General features: G+C 51.4%; 1 protein-coding gene across 2 annotated transcripts in view; it reads right to left on the bottom strand.

The window, feature by feature from the left end:
* Positions 1–24,382, bottom strand: part of KLHL33 (kelch like family member 33) — a 141,444-nt gene that overhangs the window by 30,882 nt on the left and 86,180 nt on the right. The gene's annotated exons all lie outside the window — the stretch shown is intronic.

Raw genomic sequence — 24,382 nt, 5'->3', positions numbered from 1 at the left:
ATTTTATTTCACAGGACACAGTCACCTGGGGTGAAAATTGAAATTGAAATTGAAAGTGCCATAGGAGGTCAGGCTGAAGGTACCCTGACCCCAGGGGTGTTTTATAAGTGTGTTTTAGAGGCAAATTTAAAGCATAATATAATTTTGCATCACGGCATGTGATATTTGGGAACATTTGTGAATTTTCATGTATTTCCGCAATTTATTTGCAAAATATTTGCAATTATGATAAAATTTGAAAGAAAAGCCACAGATTCATTCATACACTAATTCATTCACTCATACATGCACTCAAAGGCTCATGCCCCCACTCGCACACCCACCCAGACACTCATGCACCCACTCAGAACCACTCATAGACTCACACAAGCACTTGCAGACCCACTCAGACACTCACACACCCACTGACAGAGGCAGGCCCTGTGGTCAACCTGCGCTATGCATGGCCAAATGCCATGCACGACATGGGATTGGGTGGTTATAAGGGCTTGGATGCAAAGCCTGGCTTCAAAGCCAGGCCTTGGGATCAACCCCCGCCATGCACACCAAAAGGCCATGGACAGCGGGGTTGGAATAACAGATAGTAATTTAAATTACTTTACATTAAAAAAAACATGGAAATTCACTGAAAAAGACAAAGGTTACAGGTTCTGAACTTACTCGTACAAAACCATCGAAATTCAGCAGTTCAAGTAACTATTACTCACACACTAAGGTAACTATAACTCACACCTTCGCCATACACAGCTAATTACTCCACATATTATATCATTGATGATATCTTGTATGGCATATTTTTGTACAAGCAAATTCAGAACCTAACAATAACTTCCCTGGAACCTTTGTTTTTTCCAGTAAATATACATATACATATATATGTGTGTGTGTGTGTGAGTGTGTATATATATATATGTATATAAATATATATATATATATATGTGTATAAAACCTATTGGCAGTCAGCAGTAGGTAGTTAAAGTTAGGATCTAATTTCCATAGAAAGAACATTTTTTGTTTTGGCAATACATTTGGCGCCCCTTTGAGGAATCTTCACAAAATTTTCAAAACACATACTTCAGTCAGTTTAGATGCTGCCTTGAAAGTTCCGGAGTGATCCATAAAGTGGGAGCAGACAAAAAGGGATGAGGGGTCACTAAACATGTTTTCCCCATGCATTTTCTCATAGGGATTTTGAACAAGACTACAGCCCAAACTGCTGGATGGAATTACACCAATTTTGGCAGAAAGCTAGCTCTTGTGATTTGGTGTAAAACAGTTCACCAGTTTTGGAGTTATTAAAGGTAAAAAAAAATAGATATCTAGGGACGCGGGTCTTCTGCAGATCCAGCTGTCCCCATGCTGATATCTGACTGGCTGCAGCACCCAACAGCCATCCACCTCACAACAGCCTTCGGCCCATGCACCTTCACCCAAATTCAGCAAACGTACACCTCCTACAACCACTCCCTCTTCCTCCACTCCCAAACCCCCTCCATCTTCCCGTCCCAGTGTGTCTCAAAAACTTTTCCTTGCTAACTTTGACCTCTTCCCTACTCCTCCCCCGTCCTTCCCCTAGGGCCAGGCTTTCCAGGTCACAGTCCAGCACCTCAGCCACCAAATACCCAGGTACAGTGGTGCCAGCAACTGCGGTCTCATCGAGTGCGCCACCCATCAGGGCTGCCAGTGTGCCACCTAGCGAGGCCAAGGAGCTGGCCATTCAGCCACCTGCCAAGGTGAAGAAGGTGCCCAAATCCCAGAGGGAGAAGCCGCACCTACCACCAAGCAAGGGCTCCTCCAATCCAAAAGATGACAGTGGAAAGACACCAGCGGCAACTTCAAAGGTGGGGAAGTGACACAAGCCGAAAAGCAGGTCAGGACAGAGCAAGGTGGCTCTGACTGAGGGACTAGAGTCACCCCTTCTGACAACCACTACACCAACCTGTACAGCGGTGGACACCGCCACCTGCACCTGCACCGCCACTTCCACCACCACCAGCAATGTCACCTGCACGTCTGCTGCCTCAGCAACAGTCCCCAGCATCATCTCCAGTGGGCAGCCATCCGAGGCTGCAGGAGACGTCCTGCTGTGTCCCTCAACAGGTGCAGACACATGCACCACCGCCACAGACACCGCCGCATGCACCGCCACCAGCCCTGCGATGTGCTTAGACAGTGCCACCACAGCTGACATGGCTATCATCCCCAGTGGGCAGCCGTCCGAGGCTGGAGGAGACATCCTGGACCCTGCCCAGCTTCCATGAAGCATGACTCTCCTCACTGTTTGCACCTGCAGGTGGCAGGCAAAGCCGCAGCAGGGAGGGGTATGTCTCTGCCTCCATGGCGTATCTTGCTACCTGTTCCCAGGCAATCTCGTGGCACACACACCCATGTGAGGTAATGGGTCCAGCCACACTGCATGTGAAGCACTCTGGGCACCAAGCCCCCTCCAGAACCAGTGGAGATTCACATCCACTACTTCAGTCCTTGGCAGGATGAAGCACTCTGGACACCAAGCCCCCTCCAGAACCAGTGGATATTCACATCCTCTACCTTAGTCCTTGGCAGGATGAAGCACTCAGGGCACCAAGCCCCCTCCAGAACCAGTGGAGAAAAGCATCCACTACCTCAATCCTTGGCAGGATGAAGCACACTGGGCACAAAGCTCCTCCAGAACCAGTGGAGAAAAGCATCCACTACCTCAGTCCTTGGCAGGATGAAGCACTCTGGGCACCAAGCCCCCTCCAGAACCAGTGGAGAAAAACATCCACTTGAGAGACTGTGGCTTTGCACTCCCCAGGACCAATCAGTGGGCAAACTACCCACTGGAAAGATTTGAAAGACTGTGGCTTTGCACTCCCCACGACCAAGCAGTGGGCAAACTACCTACTGGAAAGACTTGAGAGACTGTGGCTTTGCACTCCCCAGGATAGAGCAGTGGGCAAACCACCCACTGGAAAGACTTGAGAGACTGTAGCTTTGCACTCCCCAGGATAGCAGTGGGCAAACCAGCCACTGGAATGACTTGAGAGACTGTGGCTTTGCACTCCCCAGGATAGAGCGGTGGGCAAACCACCCACTGGAAAGACTTGAGAGACTGTGGCTTTGCACTCCCCAGGACAAAGCAGTGGGCAAACCACCCACTAGAAAGACTTGAGAGACTGTGGCTTTGCACTCCCCAGGACCAAGCAGTGGGCAAACCACCCACTGGAAAGACTTGAGAGGCTGTGGCTTTGCACTCCCCAGGACCAAGCAGTGGGCATGGAGCCCCCTTGTGCTGCAGTGGTGTTGTGCATTCATCTGGCTGAGGTGCCCCACCTCCCCCTTCCCCTGAGGTGCCTGTTTCATTTTGATCTGATGCCCCTGCAGTGCTCTCTCTGTTTCGAGTCAGATATCTTGTGTGGCCTTCGCCCATGCATTTTGGGACCACTGGTCCACGGACAATGATTGGAACACTATCCAGACTTGTGTAGTTGGTGTACATATTTGTATCTACTGATTTTTTAAATTGCACTATCTGATTTTTATTGATTACACTCGTTACAATCATTTCCTTTTGTCCTTGCGTTCTTCCAGGGGGTGAGAGGGTGTATTTGTAAAGTTGCTTTATGTATTTGTGTGTATGGTGTTGTGGGTGAGGGTGGGGTGGGGGTATTACGGGTTGCGTGTGTGTGTCACTCTTTTAGCCTCCCACCCTACCCTGTGTTGTAGGTGCAGTACTCACTGTGGTCGTCGACGGCATCTGTCCTGTTCCTGATACAGAAGGAGGAAGACCAGCATGGGCAGGACGTGTATTTTGGGCTCCATGGCGTCCTGGTTCCTCGTTGGGTGTCGAGAGGTGAGTGGTATCCCTTCTGTGTACTGTTTCCGCCTTGCTTTTGATAGCGTTGGTTCCACCACGGAAAAGGTGGCAGATAGGTGTGTTGTAATACAGTGGGCGGAAAGTTGTGTTCTGCTTGTCTGTTGGCGGTTACCGCCGCAGTGTTTGTTTCTTCCGCCGTGGCGGTCGGAGTATTAAAGTGGCTGTCTATGTTGGCGGTTTCCGCCATGGTCGTGATTTCATTTCCCGCCGGCCTGTTGGTGGTATTACCGCTGCTTTAACACCAACCGCCAGGGTTGTAATGAGGGCCTATGAGGACACATCAAAATTATCAAATACTAAGCTACCTGTTTTTGGGAGGGTGGGGACCTGTGTTTTTGGTCCTAGGCTCAGCAGCCATCTAGGGAAAAACACCAAACCGAAACATTTCTGAAAGCTAGACACCCGAGGGAATCTAGGGAGGTGTGACTTTCATGGATCCACCAATGTTTTCTTATCCTGAATCCTGAGCACATTTCTGTGTGGGATCACCACACAGGGACAAATTTCCTACTACCCAACATTCCCCTCAGTCTCTGGGTAAAAATGATACCTCACTTTTGTAGGTGGGTCAAGTGTCTGTGACAGGGAAGAGCCAAAAATGTGTTGAAATTGAGGAGGAACCAAACCGGGTCCAAAAGGGCAGTTTAAAAAAAACATTTTTAGGCTGACAAGTGCAGCAGAATTTTAATTGGCATAGCTGAGACAATGCTGGGGGGCGTGGCCACGGGCTCATGGAGTGAGCTGTGCCGGGGAAGAGCTCCGACCGGGGGCTTACGCCAGCAGCCATCCTGAAGAGCCAGACCGACCCCCCTGGCATCTCCCCCCTAAGACTGGGGGCTGTGAGGCTAGGTGCAATCTAACTGGGACCGGGGGAGCCACCCCGAGCCCTCGGAGCAGACCGCCAAAAAACTCAGAGCAAGCCGTCTGACCTCAACTCGAGCGACGAGCCCCTGAGAATGAGAGCCTTGAGGGCAACCTGCTAGGGGACTCCCAGAGGCACAGACCAAGAGGTGAGAACAGGAGGCGACATCCCTCGCGCTGATCCCACCCTGGGACCTCTGAAGAGCCGACTGGGAGGGGAAGACCATACGGCCTGCCTGACCCTTAGATGGCGGTCACGCTCGTGATCATTGCAGTGAAACAAGCTCGTCCTGGTAATAGAGCAGACCGGAGGGCAGCCCAGACCACTGGATTGAACGTGTGCCCAGAGGAAGAGAACCTGGAGCGAGACACCATCCTACCCCCGCCTGTATCGCAGTTCATAACTTAGAGAGGGGTCGCTTGATCGGGCCCCTCGCTCTGCCCCACGCGGGGGCCCACAACTGGAGCTCAACAAGCAGCCTGGTGAGGTGGACCTGCGGAGTGGGTGTCACTGCCGGCCCCACCAACTATCGGATGCTCAAGGTGAGAGGAACGGGGGAGGAGAAGACGGAGAACCCCGCGGTCTGCGGGGAGGGAGGTCGTGCTCAGCCTGTGCTCTGTGGAGGCCCGGGGGAGAGCTGACTGCGCCCACTGGGGAACCCGCAGCTGACCCTGCAGCAACGGGAAAAACTACCAAGCTGAGAGAAACGGCCCAGGAGGCCGGGGGCTGTTCCAGCAGGACCAAGCAGTGGGCAAACTACCTACTGGAAAGACTTGAGAGACTGTGGCTTTGCACTCCCCAGGATAGAGCAGTGGGCAAACCACCCACTGGAAAGACTTGAGAGACTGTAGCTTTGCACTCCCCAGGATAGCAGTGGGCAAACCAGCCACTGGAATGACTTGAGAGACTGTGGCTTTGCACTCCCCAGGATAGAGCGGTGGGCAAACCACCCACTGGAAAGACTTGAGAGACTGTGGCTTTGCACTCCCCAGGACAAAGCAGTGGGCAAACCACCCACTAGAAGGACTTGAGAGACTGTGGCTTTGCACTCCCCAGGACCAAGCAGTGTGCAAACCACCCACTGGAAAGACTTGAGAGGCTGTGGCTTTGCACTCCCCAGGACCAAGCAGTGGGCATGGAGCCCCCTTGTGCTGCAGTGGTGTTGTGCATTCATCTGGCTGAGGTGCCCCACCTCCCCCTTCCCCTGAGGTGCCTGTTTCATTTTGATCTGATGCCCCTGCAGTGCTCTCTCTGTTTCGAGTCAGATATCTTGTGTGGCCTTCGCCCATGCATTTTGGGACCACTGGTCCACGGACAATGATTGGAACACTATCCAGACTTGTGTAGTTGGTGTACATATTTGTATCTACTGATTTTTTAAATTGCACTATCTGATTTTTATTGATTACACTCGTTACAATCATTTCCTTTTGTCCTTGCGTTCTTCCAGGGGGTGAGAGGGTGTATTTGTAAAGTTGCTTTATGTATTTGTGTGTATGGTGTTGTGGGTGAGGGTGGGGTGGGGGTATTACGGGTTGCGTGTGTGTGTCACTCTTTTAGCCTCCCACCCTACCCTGTGTTGTAGGTGCAGTACTCACTGTGGTCGTCGACGGCATCTGTCCTGTTCCTGATACAGAAGGAGGAAGACCAGCATGGGCAGGACGTGTATTTTGGGCTCCATGGCGTCCTGGTTCCTCGTTGGGTGTCGAGAGGTGAGTGGTATCCCTTCTGTGTACTGTTTCCGCCTTGCTTTTGATAGCGTTGGTTCCACCACGGAAAAGGTGGCAGATAGGTGTGTTGTAATACAGTGGGCGGAAAGTTGTGTTCTGCTTGTCTGTTGGCGGTTACCGCCGCAGTGTTTGTTTCTTCCGCCGTGGCGGTCGGAGTATTAAAGTGGCTGTCTATGTTGGCGGTTTCCGCCATGGTCGTGATTTCATTTCCCGCCGGCCTGTTGGTGGTATTACCGCTGCTTTAACACCAACCGCCAGGGTTGTAATGAGGGCCTATGAGGACACATCAAAATTATCAAATACTAAGCTACCTGTTTTTGGGAGGGTGGGGACCTGTGTTTTTGGTCCTAGGCTCAGCAGCCATCTAGGGAAAAACACCAAACCGAAACATTTCTGAAAGCTAGACACCCGAGGGAATCTAGGGAGGTGTGACTTTCATGGATCCACCAATGTTTTCTTATCCTGAATCCTGAGCACATTTCTGTGTGGGATCACCACACAGGGACAAATTTCCTACTACCCAACATTCCCCTCAGTCTCTGGGTAAAAATGATACCTCACTTTTGTAGGTGGGTCAAGTGTCTGTGACAGGGAAGAGCCAAAAATGTGTTGAAATTGAGGAGGAACCAAACCGGGTCCAAAAGGGCAGTTTAAAAAAAACATTTTTAGGCTGACAAGTGCAGCAGAATTTTAATTGGCATAGCTGAGACAATGCTGGGGGGCGTGGCCACGGGCTCATGGAGTGAGCTGTGCCGGGGAAGAGCTCCGACCGGGGGCTTACGCCAGCAGCCATCCTGAAGAGCCAGACCGACCCCCCTGGCATCTCCCCCCTAAGACTGGGGGCTGTGAGGCTAGGTGCAATCTAACTGGGACCGGGGGAGCCACCCCGAGCCCTCGGAGCAGACCGCCAAAAAAACTCAGAGCAAGCCGTCTGACCTCAACTCGAGCGACGAGCCCCTGAGAATGAGAGCCTTGAGGGCAACCTGCTAGGGGACTCCCAGAGGCACAGACCAAGAGGTGAGAACAGGAGGCGACATCCCTCGCGCTGATCCCACCCTGGGACCTCTGAAGAGCCGACTGGGAGGGGAAGACCATACGGCCTGCCTGACCCTTAGATGGCGGTCACGCTCGTGATCATTGCAGTGAAACAAGCTCGTCCTGGTAATAGAGCAGACCGGAGGGCAGCCCAGACCACTGGATTGAACGTGTGCCCAGAGGAAGAGAACCTGGAGCGAGACACCATCCTACCCCCGCCTGTATCGCAGTTCATAACTTAGAGAGGGGTCGCTTGATCGGGCCCCTCGCTCTGCCCCACGCGGGGGCCCACAACTGGAGCTCAACAAGCAGCCTGGTGAGGTGGACCTGCGGAGTGGGTGTCACTGCCGGCCCCACCAACTATCGGATGCTCAAGGTGAGAGGAACGGGGGAGGAGAAGACGGAGAACCCCGCGGTCTGCGGGGAGGGAGGTCGTGCTCAGCCTGTGCTCTGTGGAGGCCCGGGGGAGAGCTGACTGCGCCCACTGGGGAACCCGCAGCTGACCCTGCAGCAACGGGAAAAACTACCAAGCTGAGAGAAACGGCCCAGGAGGCCGGGGGCTGTTCCGTAGGATTCTGCCCCCTCTCACGAGGCAGCTGAACCATGGGAAGACGCTGGGAGCCCATCCTTGGAGGACATAATGCAGGCCATCACCTCCTCTAGGGAAAATTTGGAGCACAAGATAGACACTCTTGCGCTGGACCTGGGCCTACTCTGAGAGGACCAACGTCGCCTCGCTGAAAGAGTAACAACAACGGAAAAAACTGTAGCAGAAATAAGACCAGAGATGAAGTTGACCGATGACTGAGTGGCGGCCCTCGAGAAACAAGTGGGCACTTTAGTGGCCCGCGCTGAAGATGCTGAAAACAGATCCCAGAGAAATAACAACCGGATAGTTGGACTTCCTGAATCAATTGAACAGCAGAACCAACCAGAATATCTGGAAAAGTGGATTCAGGAGGAAGTAGCTCCAAAAGGCCTCACAAGATTCTACATGTTTGAAAGAGCTCACAGAGTACCGGCGAGGAGGCCCCCTCCGGGAACACCTCCTAGACCAATAGTAGCCAGGCTATTACACTTTAAAGACCGCAACCATATATTAGCCCAAGCCAGGAAAGCTGGAAAACTGAAAATAGAGAATGCACAGGTCCGAATATTCCCGGATTTCTAATGTGAGGTCCAGCGTCAAAGGATACATGGAAATCAAAAGACAACTACGCACCTTAAACATCCAGTACGCAATGCTATTTCCATCCAGCTCCGAGTAGCGGAGGACGGAGGAACTAGGGGCCAGATGTAGGTAGGCTTTTGCGCCTCGCAAACGGCGAAAAACGCCGTTTGCGAGGCGCAAAAGCCCTCACGCGATGCAGAAACACATTTTGTGAGTCGGTACCAACTTGCAAAATGTGTTTCCAACTCGCAAATAGGAAGTGGTATTCCCTTCCTATTTGCGAGTCGCACCGCGATGTAGAGTTGATTTGTGACCGCGAAAGCGGTCGCAAATCAACTCGCAGTTACCATCCACTTGAAGTGGATGGTAACTCATTCGCAAACAGGAAGGGGTCCCCATGGGACCCCTTCCCCTTTGTGAATGCTCACAAAATTATTTTTTCAGAGTAGGCAGTGGTCCTATGGACCACTGCCTACTCTGAAAAAAAATTAAACAAAAAGGTTTCGGTATTTTTTCTATTTGCAGCTCGTTTTCCTTTAAGGAAAACGGGCTGCAAAGAGAAAAAAAAAATCTGCTTTATTGAAAAGCAGTCACGGATATGGTGGTCTGCTGTCTCCAGCAGGCCACCATCCCCGTTAGTGCCTAGACTCGATATGGGGTCGCAAACTGCGACCTACCTCATAAATATTTATGAGGTGGGTCTTTGCGACCCCATAGCGAGTCGCAGAAGGTGTCTGAGACACCTTTCTGCATTCCCTTTTGCGAGTTGCAAATTGCGAGTCGGTGGGACTCGCAATTGGCAACTCGCAAAAGCGAACCTTCCCACATCTGGCCCTTGATTCTTCCGGATACCCCAGGAAGCCAGGGACTTGCTGGATCTTCGAGAAGGCTCGACACGTGGCCGGGCCCACTGGAGAGCAGGGCCCGGAGATGGGCGGCACCCACAGCGGATGAGATCAGAGCGGAAAGGCAGCGGGCAACAGTGGCAGTTGCTGCCCTGAGCAGAGGAGAGTCAAGCCCAAGACCCATGGGACCACGCGGGGAGGACCGAGGGTCCGACACCGATGCGGGATTGGAAGACTCAACGGCCCGAGCATTGAGATGCCAGTGGTGAAGCCAGGCACCTCCGAGGACATCATCTGAACTCACCTTAGGACTTAACCACAAGAACACGAATAAAGGCTCTGGGGAATGGCCCTATCACTCCCTGATACGATGTAAACTGGTAAGGTTAAAAATATTAAACTGGGGGCCCCCGGGATCGGCAGACCCAATTGATCGAAGCCGTTGAACTTTTCGAGTCACTGCCCCAGAGGCATTGACTCTCAGTTTTGATCAAGTTTGAATGAAAGATTGTATGGACACATGTCCTGGGAATGGGGAGTTGGGGAAGTTTTTAGTTTTGTTTCAGGTTTTGGGTCCCTGCCCTGTTCCTGATGATGAGAAGAGGCACACATCCACCCCCGTCTCCCTACGGTTCCATCACCCTTGGAAGGTGCACAGAGACAATTTGTTTCAACATTATCTCAATGGGTGACCACCAAGACTATAGGATGATTTCCTGGAATGTAAGGGGCATGCATAACATTGGCCAAACGCTATAAAGTTAATACATATTTATGTAGAAGAGGGGTGTACATAGCGCTATTACAGGAGACCCACCTTACAGCTGCGGGGAGGGCGGCACTGCAGAAAACGTGGAGAGGTCAAACTTATTATACAACCTACTCGCCATTGCTAGGGGCACCCTTGTTTGGATACGTGCAGGGATTCCATTTCAGATGTCTCACACACTGATAGCCCCGGAGGGGTGCTATGTGTTGGTTACTGGCAAGCTGGGAGGGCGCGATACCACCCTGATAAATGTATATTCACCTAATGTAGAACAGGGCACCTTCCTAGATCAATTAACAAACGCCTTGGCCCCTCACCTGACTGGATCTGTTCTAATATGGGGGGACTTTAATTGTATAGCTGTCCCGGACCCGGACAGACTGCATCCCCCGCTGAGAGACTCTGTGGTGAGCACTCTAGCTAATCAAGGTGGCAGTTATTGGACTTCTGGAGAACCCTCAACCCACCAGCCAGAGAATACTCCTACTACTCGGCAGTACACGATCTACACATAAGGCTCAACACTTTCTTAAGCACACCAGATATACATGTCCAAACACGTAGTATAGAATACCTAGGGAGGACCCTCTCGGATCATTGCCCTGTGCTGATGTACATAACATGGAGAAGGGCTATCACTAGCATCCCGACATGGCGACTTAAACCAGATTCACTCGAAGACCTGGCTTACCGCAACCAAATTAAAGAGCACATCATGCAATACTTTGAGAATAATGAGCCAACAGCACCATCCACCCATACACTTTGGGAGGCATTTAAGGTAGTGATACGCGGGCGTTGTATTGCTGAATCCATGGGGGTTAGGAAGACCCTGCTAAGGGAAGTAGAGAGGGTTGAGGACGAACTACGTAGCCTGGAAACACAGGGCCCGGAGACCCCAGATTATGGGATGCTAGTGGCTGAGAATACAGAGAAACTTTGTTGCTTCGATTACAAACGATATATGGCCAGGGCCCACGTGGAGAGAGACAAAGTAGGAGCCCTTTTGGCGTGGGTAATTAATCCGGCCCGCTGGGGCTCCCTTATTACAGAAATTAGAGAACAGGGAGACAATAGGCTCTACCGGCAAGATGATATTAACCGCCACTTTTTTGAGCACTACACCACTTTGTATGCTAGCACTCTAAGAGGAGAGGGGGAAGAGCTGGGGACCTTTCTGTATGCACTCCCATGCTCAACTGTAAGCGAAGAAGAGAGAGAGGAACTGGGGGGTGAAATAACAGCCCTGGAAATTAGTGCGGCCATAAGAGGTCTAGCCCAGGGGAAAGCGCCTGGGACAGATGGCCTACTGGCTGAGTTCTCTGCCACATATGAGCGAGAACTAACTCCCAGACTGGAGCGGCTATTTAACGCTGCGTGGGCAGCGGAGTGCATACCACAGTCCACGGGGAGGCTATGATCGTCCCACTGCTTAAGCCCGGCAAGACACCCACTGACAGCAGGGCATATAGACCCCTTTTTATGTTAAACACTGATTACAAGATACTGAGTAGAGTTCTAGCGGCCAGTTTGCTCCCATACATGACCCGCATAGTGCATCCCAATCAGGCGGGGTTTATCCCTTCCAGGAACACAGCTCAAAACATCAGGAAGGTCATACATATCATGGACACCGTCACCCTGCTGACGTCTGCAGTGTTGACCGCGGTTGAAAGGTCAACTGGCAGAAATCGTACCTGTTCCCCCTGACTGCAAGGGTCAATCCACCGGAGGGGCTGGGGAGGGTGCCGTGGGAGCCCCGATGTATGGCATACCTGGGGGTTAAAATATACCACTCCAAATCCGACCTTTTGGATGGCAACATCGGCAAAGCCATGGGAGCCCTACGATCCAATTTGGCTTTCTGGAGCACGCTCCTGATCTCGGTAGCTGGTAGGGTAGCAGTTATTAAGATGGTGGCGCTCCCCCGCCTCCTCTATTATTTTGCGTCCCTGCTGGTCTGGATCCAGGTGGCAATGTTCAGGGAGCTGGATTCCATGCTTACGGCATTTATCTGGGGGAAAGGAAGACGCAGAGTGGCGCTTGCTAAGCTTAAGAGACCCTGAGAGGAGGGCGGCCTGGCGCTACCTGATCTCGAATCCTCTTATCTCGCGGCCCAGCTGCAGTGGCTGGCCAGATGGATGGCAGCGAGAGGGGCTGAAGAGGGAGGAGAGGATAATACAGCGCCTCCTGAATCCTCGCTCGCGAGGATGTTTCTGGGTCTCACCACCTTGGGACTGGGGCTCTCCCCCGAGGCTGACGTGTTGGCTTGCTGCTGGAGACACTGTCTTAGGCGCTCCGGATCGGCAGTCCCATATGCGCTGGAGATTCTGATGACCTGGCTTCGCTGGCTGCCTAAAGCAGGGGATTGGAGAGGAATAATGGCATGGGAAGAGGCTGGGGCCCTGGAGATGGGGGACCATTATAGAGAGGGTATCCTGTTGCCCTTTGAAGACTTCCGTCAGGAGCACGAATTGTCGCGGGTCCAGTTCCTATTGCATAGGGCAATCACCCAAGGGGTTCGGGCATATTGGCGGATGGTAGTGACAGAGCCAGCTCTTCACAAGCCTGAGCACCTTCATAATAACATCGGATGATACACATAGAGCGATCTCTACCCTATATACTGCTTACTGCTGGGACACAGGGGCCTCTAACGGAACTAAAGCAAAAATGGGAGTCTGACCTCGATACCCAGATCTTAGAGGACGATTGGGAGCAGGTCCTGGGGAGGGTCCCAAAGATATCTAGGAACTCACGATTCCAACGTATTCAATTTTACATTATACACAGAGCGTACCTTACCCAAGAAGACTCCGTGACCACTTTCAGATCTTAGATGCGAGGTGCCCTCGCTGCGGGGCAGAGGCAGCTGAATTCCTCCACATGCTTTGGTCCTGCCCCAAACTGGAGACATACTGGAGCTCAGTGGTGAATGAAGTAGCAGTGGTCATTGACCGTGAGATCCCCGTCGACACCAAGCACTGCCTATTGCACTGGTTTGCCCACACCCCAAAAAATCGAGCAACAAGTAGGTTCCAAGATCTAGCATTCATTTTGGCCAAACGGGAATTGACAAAGAACTGGAAGAGCGGGGCCAGACCCAGCCTTCCTATCAGGAGGATAGAGCTTCAGAGGTGGTCAGAGAGTGAGAGCATGGCTATGCACATGGATCTCAGAAGGAAAGGGGGGTCCCCAGAATTGAAAGAGGCGTGGGATCGGCTTCTCAACAAACTACGGGAAGAGCTGGACTACGAGCTGGGAGTGGAGGCGAGACAAGCACACACACCCATTGATTGATAGGAAGTGGCCCACCAATGGACCTGGGAGGATCACTGAACATACAAGAGATACACCAGATCACCCTACCGCGGGGATGGATGGGACGGCGGGGAGGATAGAGGAAGAGTTACAGGCTGCACTTGGTCAGGCATGGGGAGGGGAAGACAGGGAGGTATAGGGGGGGTTAGATAAGGGACACGACAGCCATAACTAACACAAGGAAGCACCACACCACACTAGCTCGACATTTTTAGCCGATACCATTTGACAAACAGCACGTGAGAAAAAGAGGAGCACTGAGATCAGGGCTATTTCCGAGCTCTAAGATATGATGGGGGCCTATCTACACCAGGACTGCCAAATATTGGGAACCCTCGAAAAAAGTATGATTTAACTGACGTGGGGTTGTTAAGAAGTGTTAATTGAAATGTATCATAAACAAAACTAATAAAAATCTGTTTTAAAAATAAATAAATAGATGAGACAATGCTGGGTGGTTCGGAAGATTCGGGAAGGTTCCATCACAAAAATGTGGGGAAAATGTGTGATTTCCAGCAAAGTTGGAGGTTTGCAGGGCATTGGGAGTAAGAAAATGGTGCAGGGTGCATGTGAAGCACACCACCCTGGAGTCACCCAGATGTTTAGTTTTCAGATCTGTCTAGGCCTTGTGGATTTTTCCACATGGCAGCATCCCAAAGTCCAAAAAGTGAAGCCCTCACCATTCCAAGTGGGACGATTTTGAGGGTTAGCCAAGCTCTCATGGCCCAAATATAAAACCAAAACCCAAAATAATCAAATGTTCTCTTGCTTGCCGTGGGATAAGATGTTTTAGTGTGTGGGGGAGAGCTGAAAGACTGGTACCCCCTTCAGTTGGGGTGGGGGCATAACCAGGCCCATAAGGGTTGGTAGACTAATAGACTTTCTGCCCCCCCCATGGGTATGGATTGGGAGTAATTGCCCCATCTGCCCACTGGTGGGCAGAACAACTTTGGCCCCATTTATTTGGGGTGGGGGTATGGCCATACCCCCACCCTCTTATTTTGAAAAAACAAATCTCCCCTGGTCTCTGGTGGGCTTTCTGCCCCCTTGGGGGCATATGGGCCCTTAAAAAATAGGCCGATCATGGGACAGAGCTGGCCAACAGTAATGTGCCCCCATGTGGAGCGACCCTTCCCCAAGGGGCTGTACCCCAAACAAAACACACACATACACACACACCAATCCCTGGTGCCTAAGTGGTTTCTGCCCCCCTCCCCGGGGCAGATCGGCCTAATAGAGCAGCCCCTACTTGGACGTAACGGTTACATCCTGGGCACCCGAGCGTTACTGCCCAGTTCGTAACCATTATGTCCGAGGCACCAGAGGGGTTAAAATCTACCATTGTTATGGAATGCTGCAAGACTAGAAACATTTCAATGCACCAGCAAACAAACAGGTTTGTGGTATGGGAAGAGTGTAGGGTGATGATGGAGCATATTTGATTTAAAACCAGAAAATGAACATGAGAATGAATCAACTAAGGAATATGTTGCTGCACTAAGGTCCCTGACTGATATGTGCAACTCACTGTGCATTAACCTTTAGGAAATTTTAAGGGAACAGATCCTAATGAAATCTAAAACCAAAAGAATCCATAAGCATAAATGGGTGTGCACTGATTTCACATTTCGAGCTGTAGCTAATATACTCAAAGGGGAGGAAAAGTCTGCAAAATGTGTGCAGGAAATTATGGGTAGCATAGCAACGATGATGTAATGGTGAAGAAGAGTGATATAGAAAAGTGTAGGAAAGGTGGTGAATTACGTACAGACTGAAAAGGTGACATCCCTTTGTAAGAATGTATCACAGCAGTTGTCAGAGTGAACCGGCAAAATGAGTAAATTAACTCGAGCTCAACCCCTTTTGTAGCTAAGGCACAGACCAGGCAGGCTTAATTTAGAGCAGTGTGTAAAGTATGTATACAGTACCAAAACAGTAGTAGACTCTATATTCAAAACAATAAATATGTTAAATGAATTAAAAAAATAGGGTACATTTAATAAACATAATGACACAAATTTATAAAGGGAAACAGAAGATATACATTTTAAAAGTTTTAATTAGAAATAGCACCACAATTCACAAAGCTCCAATCATAGTCTAGGCTTGTGGTACACTGAGACCCAGACATTATTTGAGGCTGACCTTGATGGAGCACAGATCAGATACACAAACTACGTTTGTCCTGGTCTAAGGTTTTATCTTCTAACATAGGGCCTGATTTACTCAGTGGTGGAAAGGGTACTCCATCGCAATGCAAGAGATAACCCTTTCTGTCAACCTGAAGGTCCCCCTGCCTCATATAGAGTTGTGTTGACATTCGGTGTATAGATAGCAGATGTTACTCTGTCTTCACCACCTATACACACCTCTGATGGTCCGACAGAGTAAGGCCCGTTGCGTATTTGGGGCCATATGTACCAATGCATTTTCCCATAGACACAGAATGGGTAAAACCCTTTGATACATCTGGCCCTTGGTCATTTGTCTGGCTGCTGTATTAAAACTGGAAGAACACTTTGCCATTGTTCACTGCCTGTCACCACCGTCGAAAACATGCTAGTAAGGGCAGTGTAAACTGTTAAATGATCCCAATGCCATAGGGAGATGCTCCCATGATAAAGGGGGTTTACTGTTCTTATTATTTTCAAAAAGAAAAAGCCACTTTAGGATTTTCTTTATCAAAATAAAACAAGTTGTAAGTTTGATGTACGGCTCCGTCATGTTGACAGAGCCATGCCTCAAAGTTACAATGCATTTCCAGGTACTACTGTGTCTGTAGTTCTTGGAAATGCTAGATATCTGCAGGGACAGCAGATGTCTTTAAATATGGTGAACGGAGTACCCTCACCATGGCAGGAGTAAAATACTCCACCTTGGCTGCAGTAGGTACTCCATCTGCCAACTATTAATGCAGCCCCTCAGTCTTTTAAGTCCTAATCCACCACAGAAATACATATGTAAAGCCCCCCAGGACCTCAGGGGAGGGAATTAGAGACTCACAGATTATAAGACATAGGCGAGCAGCAGGGCTAGTCCAGGTCCAGCTGTCACTGGCCAGTTGAGGGAAAGGCCTCATGTAGCTTGTATCGGTGTAGATGAACAGGTGGTCAACTTTATGATCCTTGAAGTCCACTTATTTGTCCTGGGATGAGCAGGCCAAAAGAGAGCAGGAGGAGTCCTTAAGGGCTCTTTTCGGGTCACAGACTGCAGGCTCAGTCTTATTCTGATCTTCTTACTAGTCTTCTGAAGTGAGTGCCTAGAGGTGGGATATTTATGCCTGGCATGAGCTAGGGGGTAGGAATAATTCCTGGGTACCATTTAATCAATAGTTTAAAGGTTCCCAGTGCCAACCCAATTCAACTTTAAACTTCAAACTTGGGCCTGAGGGCATGGTGTGTGTGTGGGTTACACTGTTGTAATCCCCCATCTAATATTAAAGACCTGTTTGGGGCCTCCACTCTACCCACAATAAACCCAGAGACAGAGGTCTGATAGAAGAATGCAGGGGTTTCTATCAACCAGACAGTAAATAAGCAATAATTGTCTTGACATCCTGTTACCATCCTCTCAAGTGTGCAGACGGTGTTATATCTAAACCCAGCAAGCATGTCAAGTAGAATTTCACACTGTAAAGAGGAGGATGACCGCCCTCACTCTTCTCCTGAGTTAAAAATAGAAAAGTCACCCCTACCCATTCAGAGTGACCTGCCAATCATAATGACGCATTGTGTAGCTCCTGGGAGGAATGTCACACCTTGTTTGCACCTATTCAAAAGCTAATATTTGGGTGGGAGACATTGGAAAGCAAACAGACCATTGGTAATAGGCTCCTCTACCTTCTTGATATTCAAATCTGACATCTAAGCTACCTTCCATTTGTCTTCCAAATTACACTCTATTCTATGCTTGCCAATTTCGACTCTGTCTAAAACACTTCACTCCATGTCTTCATTCTCACACTCCACTACACAATACAAAAGCAGTCTTGACATGCAATCTGCAAGTACATTTTTATTACCAGGCACATACTCAATTGTAAAACACACAGGCGCTCACTACGGGTCTGATGGTCAATGTACTGCCGCGGTGGAGTTGGCAGCCGCACCACCGTGGACCCGCCATTGAAGACCTCCACATTACAAGTCCTGGAAAGGTACCCGCAGAACACAGGCAAGTTACCGTCTGGCCCACCGCAGTGGAAGTGCTGGCACGCTAGACAGCAGCCATCTCCAGCCTGGTGGTCAGGCAGCATCCCACGACCATATTACGAAGTTGCACACCGCCAGGATTTCTGGGGTGGAACCACTGCCACCAAAACCCTGGTGGAAACAAACAATATAAAAGGGAACACCCACCTTCAGGAACACAGGCACATCTGCAGGCGTCATGGCACGCGGAATGCAATTCCTTCCAATCCTATACCTGGTCCTGCAACTCCCGGACCAGCAACGGTGACCATAACATCAACCGTAAGTACACCAGCCTAGCGTACACTGGAGGGAACGACGTTAGTACATGCACACACAAAACACCTACATGACACGGGAAGCCATGCCCACATACACACGCAAACACCCGTACCAACACACACACCAATACCCACAACCACCACACATACATGGAGAATGGAAGCCAGGACTAGGTAGGTAACAACAACACCAACGGTGTAGTGCCGCATGAAAACTATATATTAAAAATCTGATAAAATATATGTACCTACAGGCCCAAAGGCCAGTCTAAACACCAAAGTGACCCGAGCACACTGGGCACAAGATGACCGCCCAACTTGATTCCTGACTGCAAAGTGCAGACCTCCACAGGGCAGGGGCATCAATGGGGAATGCAGGCACCTCAGGAGTGAGGGTGCGTTGGGGGTGGGGGGACCTTTGATTTAGAGGGGGGTCTTTCTGTCTGGAGCTGGAGGGGGCCCCTTAGGGGTGCCCTTAGATGGGAGATCCCTGGGCTTGCCCTTGGATGGCGGGGGCTTAGCAAGGGGGGTGGGCATGGGCTGGGATGAGGAGGGATTGGGCTTGGGTTTGGCAGCAGGAGCAGTGGACATCACAGGGGCAGAAGTGGCAGGTGGTGGAGGGGCATGGGCAGGGGCAGTCTGTTCGTGGATGTGCCATGGGTGCAGGTACGTGGGTGGATGAAATGTGTGTGCTGGGGACTGTTGGGTGGGTGAGTGTGTGCGTGTGGATGTACTTGTAGGAGGTGGGGAGGAGATGCAGGTAGATGGCAGGGGAGAAGTGTGAGTGTATTTTGGGGTGGTGTCTGCAGGTTGGGTGGATGTGCTGCATGTGGAGGTGTTGATAGTTGTGGTGTGTGCACCAGTGGTGTATGGGGTGCATGAATGGGGGTCAGTAGATGTGGTGATGGTGGCAGTGAGGGCACATGTGACAGGAACAGTGACTGATGTGAGGCTGACTACAGGTGTGAGTGTAGTGTTGACTGTGAGGAGGGAGGTGGTTGAGGAGTCGGTGCAGGGTGTGGATGTTGACATGTCTACATGGGTATGTTGAGTGTGTGCGTGGAGATGGTGGTGTCTATGGTGCCTATGTTTATCCTAGTACCGTGTCTGTTGATGTGGATGCATGTGGGTCAATAGGTGTGCCTTGGATGGGTGAAGTGAGAGGGATGTGGGATTGGGAACAGGTAGCTGGAGGAGGACGGAAGAAGGGACACTGGCTGCAGTCAACGAGGAGGCCAGAGCCTGAAACAATCTCTGTAGGCCAGACAAATCACAGTGAATGCCTTCCAGGAACGCATTAGTCTCTTGCATCTGGAATGCCAGTCCCTCAGTGGCATTTACAATAGTTGTTTACCCCACAGAGATGGAACTCAGGAGGTCAATAGCCTCCTCATTGAGGGCAGCAGGGCTGACTGGGGCAGAGGTGCCTGCGGCGAAAGAGATGCCCACCCTCTTGGGTGAGTGGGCACATGCAACTGGGTGGGGAGCTACAAGGTGGGCAGTGCTGGTATGGGGGTGGCGGAGAAGAATGTTGCTGGTGTGGTCCCAGATGGGTCCACCACTGCCAGAGAGCCACTATCAGAGGAGGAATCAGAAGATGTAGTGGTCAATCCAGTCTCCCCTGTGTCACTACCCTTGCTCTCCGTGCCACTGGTTCCCTCGGCTCCACTGGTGTCAGCCTCCTGGGTCCAGTGGGCCGCAGCTTCCCAACTCACCAGTGTCCCTTCTCCTTCACCACTGATGCTGATGCACACAAACATAGAGGAGGACAGGGAGGAAGAGAGAGAGAGAGAGGTAGGGTGCAATCGGTCAAGGCCAGTACAACTGTCACACAGGTAGTACATCTACATTTGATGGAATGGCGTGATACATTTTGCCCATCTATGAACATCCTACTGCTTGATGGCCCCATGGGGGAAACAACAACAATGCACATGCCAACTGCTGATGGTCTAAATGAGGCATATTTCGACATAATGAGTGTCATACCCTCCACACTTGTCAAGTACCTGTCTACCATGGCCGTCGTGACACGCATGCAAAGAACTGGACACCCAAGGAGATCCTGCACAACTAGTTGGATGGCCCCCTTATGAAATGTCAAGAATCACTGTCACCTCCAGGTGCAGCCACCCCACCATGCATGCAGTGCCTGCCAGCTGATTGAGGTCATTGATACACCCCTGGCACAATGGTTGGCCAAGACCTATCACAATGCACTGACACCTCAGCTCTGAAGATCCAGTTGCCATGTGCTGGCAGGCACATCCAGCAAGTAGGTGGCCACACAGTACTTCATTGAGGAGGCAGCCCTGCTACAACTGACTGCATGGCATTACTCACACCTGTGATTCCAATCCTACCCAGATGGACACAACCCATAGTGGAGATCAGTGTACCAAGCATCCATGCAACAGCTACCCAATGGTGCCCACCCAGAGCCACCCTGTCAACACATGTCACAAGTGTGAGTGAGTACTCACCCCCATGTGGCTGCTGTGCTGCCCTCAAACGCCCATCCACCTCAGGGTAGGCCACCGTCAAGATGTGGGCCATTAGGGGGGTCAGGGTCTGACGGGAACCTCTCACTCATTGGGAGGATGTCCCCAGCTGGGCCTCCGTGGTCTTCCGGGCCCAGCGTCTCAGGTCCTCCCACCACTTTCTGCAGTGGGTGATCCACCGGGCATGGACCCCAGGGTCCGCACTTGCTTGATGATGGCACGCCAAATCCCATTCTTCTGATGGGCGCTGACCTGCATGGATAACACAGATAGAAGAACACAGTCATGTAGGGTGGCATCCCTGGGACAGTAGTGGACAGCACACATCACACTTCCACACCCACACACCCCTCGGCCCCTCACCCATATCCATGCTCCATTCACAATGCCACATACAAAGGCCCCATCCCCATGCGTGCAACTCACATACATGACAATGACAAGGGGCTCACCTGCTGCTCTGGTGCCTCATATAACTGTCCATACAGGGGCAGGACCCCATCCACAAGCCGCACCAACTCTTCCTGAGTGAAGGCTGGGGCCCTGTCTCCTGCAGGATGCAGCACTATGGCTACTAGAGTCAGTACACAGCAGCATACGCAGTGGAGGTGTTCAGTGCATGAGGTTTAGGAGTCAAGTGAGCATGGGCACATGAGATGGCTGTCACAGGCGCCACGGACATCACCGTCACCGCCGGTGGCGATCACCATTGGCTCCTGCCTCCCGTGAGCAACAGTGTGAGCCAATGGTGAGTTGCAAATCGGTCGTGACCGCCTACCACCATGAAGTGCAATGCCGGCGGGATGATCTCACTTCTACCTGTCCCAGGCATGCAGACAGGTGGCAACCATTTTACAATTACAATGTGTGATGTTTGTGAAATTTAGTGCGTCGTATGTCTATGCTGTACGACATGTAACCACCTCTCTCCTGTTCTCAGGTACTATGAACAGTTAAGGATGAGGAATGCACTGGTGTACAGGTCCCTAGTCGACCTTGCTACCCTGGACGAGCATCACATCATCCAGACCTATCGCCTGAACTGTGTGACCATAATGGAACTAGTAGCCCAGTTGGAGGCAGATATGTTGCCTAACAAACGTAATCCCAATGCCATCCTTCCCATAGTGCAGGTGTTGTCATTCGTCCACTACCTTGCCTCTGGCTCCTTCCAGGTCACAGTGGGCCTCGCAAGTGTGATGTTGCAGCCCATGTTCAGCAAAGTCCTGAGGGATGTACTGTGTGTCCTGATATAACATATGCCCATCTACATCCAGTTCCCTGACTAGCAAATTTGCCCACTGTCCAAGCTGCATTCTTCGCTGTGGCACACATCCCACATGTCATTGGTGCTGTTGAGGGCACACACACAGCCCTGGTGCTACCCAGAAAGAAGGAACAGGTGTACAGAAACTGCAAGAACTTTAATTCGGTCAATGTGCAGGTGGTTTGTCTCACAGAGCAGTATATCTTCCAGGTGATGGCAAAGTACCCAGACTCTGTGCATGATTCCTACGTCCTCCAGAAACAGCTGCATCCCACACATGATGGCACCACTCCAGAGGGACCAGGCCTGGCTCAACGGTATGTACCCCTGCATATCTGTGCCCCTCAGCTCACTGGCACATTGCCCTCCCGGTCGTGACATGCCTCTTCCCTCTGTGCACACATGTGACTCTGGCTATCTCAACCTGCCCTGGCTCCTGGCACGTGTGAGGCATCCATCCTCAGCTGCAGAGCACTGTTACAATGAGGCCCAAGGTCGTATCAGACGGGTCATTGAGAGAAGCTTCGGTCTGCTGAAGGCCAGGTTCCGATGGTTGCATGTCTCTGGGTGTGCCCTGCTCTACAAGCAACAGAAGGTGTGCGAGATCACTGTGGCCTGCTGCATGCTGCACATTCTGGCCGTGAGCGTCACATCCCATTGCTGGATGCAGAGAGGGGAATGCTGTGCCAGTGGTTGATGAAGGGGACATGGGGAGTGATGAAAAGGACGATGATAAGGATGCAGCTGACTCCAGGGCAGAGCTCATTCAACATTACTTCGGCTGAGATGCAGGTATGTGCAAACTGTGAGGTATGTGTCCTCTGCAACTCTCTCCATGTCCCTGCTGCCACCTGTTGTGTATGACCACTGGCAGTATTGCTTGCAGCTCTGACTCAGGGTGGCTTTGGGGGGGTGTCCCATGTGGCCATGACTGAGGTGGTCAGAGTGTAGAGGTCAGGCCTATAGTCATGCAGGTGTTGCGCCAGTGCACTGGTGCCGTCTATGTTTATTTGGAATGTTCCCTGATTTGCCAGTTCATGTTCTATGCTTATGCCACACTGGGTGTGCAGCATCCATCCTCAGAGTTGACATTGGGTGGCAGTGCAACATTGTTGTTGGTGGCAGTGGGTGTGGAGCCAGGTCTGACCTTGGGCGATGTGAGGGTGGGACCATTGGGTTGGTATGTGTTGTGCATGTGTGCTGGTACTAGCCATATGGTTTTGGACCTGCCAGCCAGCCATGTCTGCCCTGGGTTCCTGTTCCTACAGTGCATTTGTGTGGGTTTGGCATCTGTGACTCCTAAAGTGATTATTGTCCCTGTCTTGGTCTCCTTTCAGGACAATATAGTGGTGTTCTGTGCTCTCTGTCTGGGCTGTTGTCTTCATTGACACATATGTCCTGCCACTGCCTGCTCCACGAATGACCTCCCAGCATTTTGCTCCCCTTGCTGTCACCCTCCCATGAGTGGGCCAGCCGTGGGTTGCCACTTACACACGTATTAGCTGTTTCATACATACTAATGGGAAATAAACACATAGACATGGACTATGTTCAGTTGTCGTTTATTTGTGATGTACAGGTGCAGGGGGTGATGAGTGGGGTCATGGCAGCAGAGAACATGAAAATAGTGAGGCCACCTGTAGGCAGTCCAGGTCCTGTCTGCTGTCCATGGATAGACTATGATATGGGAGTGGACAGTCGACAGGGTGTCACATACAATGGAGTATGTTCAGAATGGGGTCACTTCCTGGCGGTGGTCTTGGTCTGGGCATCATGTCAGCGGGATGTCTAGTTGGGTGTTCTCGCTTGTGTGGGGGTTCCTCTGCTACAGGGTTACGGGTGGTGGTGTCCTGCGAGACCTGTGGCAGGGCCTCCACACCACTGGCTGTCACTGACGTGGAGGGCTATGATGGGATGTGGCCAGCGCTAGGGAGGGGGACTGCTGGTGGGTGGTGGACTCACGTATGGCATGATATGACCTTCATCACCCCTATAATGGAAGTCATGGTGGAATTGTGGGCCTGCCACTGTTGCATGGCCTCCTGATGGTATTGCCCTTGCAGCCACTGGGTCTCTTGTACGGTGGCGAGGATATGGGCCACTGTGTCCTGGGTGTGCTGGTATACACCCAGGACTTGATTGAGGCTCTCCTGGGCAGTCAGTTGGTGTGGCTTTGCCGACCCTTGGGTCACGGTTCCCCCCCACTAGCTCTGGTCCCCTGTGCCTGTGCCCCTGGCACAGTGTGCCCACTCCCTGTTTCAGCAGGGTCATTATTGTCTGGGGTGGGTGCCCTTGACCCTGGCACACCTCTGATTGTTGGGTCCCTGGGGCACAGGTTTGGGGTTCAGGGTCTGGCTGTGGTGTTGTTGCCACATGGATAGGGTCTTCCGGTGTGTCCAAGGTGGGTGTGCCACTGGTGGACTGCCCAGTGGCTCCAAATGGGCCAGGCAAGATGTCCTCACCCAGATTTCCAGTGGGGCCTTCATCCTGGAGGGATTGTCTGAGCCTGGCATCCTCTGCAGGGTGTCAGTGCCAGGGGAACCTGTGGATG

The sequence above is a fragment of the Pleurodeles waltl genome, chromosome 6 (genome assembly GCF_031143425.1).
Source record: "Pleurodeles waltl isolate 20211129_DDA chromosome 6, aPleWal1.hap1.20221129, whole genome shotgun sequence".
Taxonomy (NCBI): Eukaryota; Metazoa; Chordata; class Amphibia; order Caudata; family Salamandridae; genus Pleurodeles; species Pleurodeles waltl.
This window is presented reverse-complemented; position numbering and strand designations above follow the sequence as displayed.